We start from the raw sequence: 4,503 nt of genomic DNA, 5'->3' as shown, positions 1-4,503 counted from the left end.
TTGTAGCGAGTACAAAGTTGCTCCTAGAAGCCGTGTAATATTGAAGGCATTTTTATGTTAATCTTCACCGAGGATATGTTTTCATTGATTTTTAAAGAACATGGAAGAGAAGGGGGAGAGACAGAGAGAGAGGAACATTGATGTGAGAGAGACACATGGATTGGTTGCCTCCCACTCACACTCCAACCAGGGGCTCAAGCCTGTAACTTGGTATGTGCCCTTGCCCAGAATCAAACTCAGGACCCTTCAGTCTGCAGGTCAATGCTCTATCCACTGAGCCAAGCTGGCTAGGGATATTGAAGGGTTTTATAGGCAGAAAGTGGGTGGGAGAAGAAAGTTATTGGCAAAAAAAAAGGATTGTTTCTGGCAAGGTTACCTTCCTTAGGGGAAAGTGGGGGGTCTCACCAGGCAGATTGCCTCTGGCTTCCTTTGGGGAATGAAGAGGGATCACAGACAGATTACCTCATTAATACTAACCAGAAAGTTCCAGACTGATTTAATAAAATACAGATGTGGAGAGGTTGAAATTGGAATTCAGTCAGGTATTATTAACTCTAGGTTCAGTGTCAGATTCTTAAGCACAAGTGACTTCATTTTGAGCCTGTGGTTTTCTCTTTAACAAGCCTAAAAAAATAAATCCAGTAAAGTCTTTTCTTACTTATGGAGTGTCCCTGAGAGTCTTATCAGATAAGAAAGACATAACCACAAACATTTTAGTAGCAATTACTGTAGCTTGTGGGTACTTTGAAATTTCAGAAATTTTAAATGGTTTACAAAACTTAACATCTTTGTTCAATACCAGTAAAAGAAAATTTCTTGAATTCAGATTTTGGCAATATCAAATTTAGTAGATAAGGTATGTTCCTGCTATCCCATTGTTGAATTAGCTTTAAAGCTAAAAACAGAAGTTGTTGGGCTATAAATTATCATGTTAATAATAAATTAGACTTATCAAATATTTGAAGAATCCTGTACATTTGAAAGTAATAAACTACATGTAAAAGAGATTATAATTCATATTTTTTAGCCACAGGAATCAACAAAAAATAGTGTAGTATTACGATACTTCTAAAAAAATGGCACTGTTATTTTTATAAATTCTTTTGAAAATTCTCACATTATGGCTCTATTCTTTTTGAGTTTATTTACTTTGTGGGCAATTTTCCCCTTGAATTCAAGCAAGTATGAGCTGGCAGGAAGACTGCTAAATCACATTTTCCTTTTATTGTTTTGATTCCTTTCCTCCTCAGTGGGTATACTTCTCCAAGATGAAATCAATATGTAGATTCAAGTTTCCTCGCTAGCCCCTTCCTGAATTCTCTACTTAAAATTCTTGGCCAATTAAAAAACATTTTGAAAAAATATTAATAGCAAACTTATTTTATATAAGTCAGCCTTGTTTCTGGTACCACGTTAACCTGTTCCCCTCTCCTTTCCTCTCTGTAAAAAATCAATAAAACATATTAAAAGAAAAAAAAAAGTAGCTCTGTGGTAAAGCGTGATAGAACTTGGGCTAGTCATAAACCCTTTCCAGAAGGCATATTCTTAATCTTTAAAATGATCTAGACTTGAATTGATTTATTTATAAAAGAATAATAGTCACACAGCAAATAGGCAAAAAGTGATAGGTGGAGTAGAGGAAACATGGTAATAGGTGGGTGCGTGGAGTCAGGAATTGGCGTGTAGGGGAATTTGTGGCACTCTAAGAGTCAGGCTTTCCATTGACAGCTGGCAGACAGAGTGAGAAAGAGCCAAGCAAAGTGGTAGAGGTGTGGCTATAAGCCTGGAGCTCGGAAACAGGCCTAAATTCCAGACAGAAAAATAGCAAGTCTGATTCCTACATGAGAGGAAAGATAACCAGATGAAGATTCAGATATGGGGGAAAAAGTGAGAAACCTGGGATATGAGGTTTTTGGTCATAAGAAATAGTCCCACACTTGATTTGCAAAACTGCTAAATCATAGCTAAATATTTCTAATATGATCTAATGTTTAATAAGGGCTATGCTAGGCACTTTTTATAGATGATCTCTTTTCATTCTCACAATAAGCCTATGAATTAATACTGTATCCTCATTTTAAAAGAAAAGAACAGAATCCCAGTAGGCTAGGTAATTTATAGCCACTAAGTGGCTGACTTGAAATTTGAACCCAAGCTAACTAACCCAAGAACCTATTCATACAACCCTATAGAAAAAGACTGTAACAGCTAAATACCTTTAACCTTTCTGTATCACCCCTAGTTTGGTCTCAATTCTTCCCCTTTCCTTCTAATTCTTGGCAGAATTGGCCTCAGAGCATGGAGAGAAGCCACAGCTATGGCAAGTAGGAAGTTTGGGGCGTGGATTTAGGAGTATTGTTATAAGACTTCTATCAGGAAGGCTTGAAAGGGACGGCCAGTTAGCCGCTGTTCTTCAGCACGGCCTGCAGGTTCCATCTCTCTGGCTCAGGGAGGCCCCATAAATCTCTCTCAGACCGCCAGTCCTCCCATAGACACAAACCAGGCTGCTCAGCATGGCTGCAGATGGACGCATCCGCCCTGGTGAAGAGGGCAGTGGGAGCCGGGCTGCCTGCCATCTGACGGGGGTGGTCCCCTACCTGGGGTGTGAGATTTGTGTCCCAACCCTGTTTTGCTGCCTTCTCAGGATGTTCCTGTGTTTATAAAAGTGTGTTTATTTCCAGAAGTGTTCTGGGCTGTGTAACCTTCAGCATGAATCACCAGCCCTTCTCTCGGATCCTGCAGGATCTGAGCTCTGATTACCACCCCATGTGGGCATTGGGAGACTCATCTTTGTTCTCCTGGGTGTTGGCAGCTTGTGCTTTGCCTCGATTACCTCCTGTCCTTCCCTTTGCAAACAACTCTCTGTTATTTCCACCCAGATCTTCCTGTGCCATTTATAGAGACTGTCTTCATCCTATAACCTCGGCCAGCCCCCAGCCATCTCCTCCACCAGGCACTGAGGCCATGCAGGACTGCGGGAGTGTGGGGGGCTGCCTGGCCTTGAAAAACAGGATCGGGGGTGGGGACTGAGCCTTGGCCTGGCTGCGTCAGCTGGTATGAGTTGGAGAAAGCCCAGAGCTGGCTGGACCAGAGAGTGCAGAGCTGGACCAAGGAAGGCCACATAGGACCCTCCCTTCATAGATGGGGAACTGAGGCCTGTGTTTGGATGTGTGTGTTGACCATGTCTTTTATCATTTGATTCTTATACATTTCTATCTAGGCCTTCCCACCCTGGAAGGACTGCCTCTCCCAGGGCTAGTCAGTTCCCAGACGATTGAGCACAGGAGGGTAGGTACTAGACAGCCAGGTCCCTCCCTCTGCCCAGAGCCAGCCACTGGAGTTCTTTGCACCAGCCAGTCCTGGGCCTTTCAGTGGAAATCATGGCATAGGCTCTAGTGCTTATTTCCCCTGCCTCCTGACCCACCCCAACCTCCTCCTGTGGTCCCCATAGCCTGGCATCCCCCTCCTCCCGGGACCTGCAAATATCACTATCTTTCCAGTGCCATCACCTCCTGTCTTTCATCTCACCACATAATAATAATAATAATAATAATAATAATAATAATAATAAACTTGCCTTTTCAAACAGTAAAAAGAAACAAACCCCATTGAATTACTACATCATGTTCTTATCTTTTTCTTCCCTAGCTCCCTATAGTTCTGTCTCTGATAAGATCATGTAGCTCAATTTGAGTCAATTCTGAAAAGGGTAAGACATATCATCAGAATAATTGCAACCTACCTGATGGCTTCTGTCTCCATTTATAGAGACTGGCATGAAATTTCCATGTGAAATTGACCCCAGTAACCTTTCTTAGCACCATTTAGAAGAGGGGACTGGTACTCTAGGGGTAGGTTCTGAAAATCTAAAGCAGGGGTGGGGAAGGTCTGGCCCACGGGCCAATGAAGACCCCAGAAATACTTTTGTTCTGGCTCTACCAAGGCATTCGGAGTGAATTAATTAAATGACCAAATATAGCAGGTGAATTTTTAAGCGGATAATTTTGTATGGCCCTCTAATAATGTTATAAATATTCACATGACCCTTGGCAGAAAAAAATGTTCCCTATCCTCTGATCTAAAGCCATGAAAATAGTTTACACCTGTTCTGGTCCATTGCAGTCATGAGTTTCTGCTCTGATCACCACTCTGTAGTCAGCTCACTTTCTACTATTTTAGTTTTGGAGAAAAAGATACTTTCCTCTACCCTCAAATTTCTCTTGGCTGGTCTAATAGTTAAATAGACATGATACCAATTAATAAGATAAAATAATCAAATTTAATACATGCAAGCATGGGAACTCCATATGAGAGTCATACATGAGAAGTTCAGGGACTGAAAGTTAAATGAGGTGTATATGTAGCATTTTGTGCTAAGGATGAGGTAAATTCCCTTGGATGTTTTAAAGGGTCATTGTAGAATGATAACAAGAGCAGATATTTAGAAACTAGAGGCCTGGTGCATGAATTCGTGTACCAGTGGGGTCCCTCACCCTGGCCTGC

The sequence above is a fragment of the Myotis nattereri genome (genome assembly GCF_964212035.1).
Source record: "Myotis nattereri genome assembly, chromosome: 1".
NCBI classification, from domain to species: Eukaryota; Metazoa; Chordata; class Mammalia; order Chiroptera; family Vespertilionidae; genus Myotis; species Myotis nattereri.
This window is presented reverse-complemented; position numbering follows the sequence as displayed.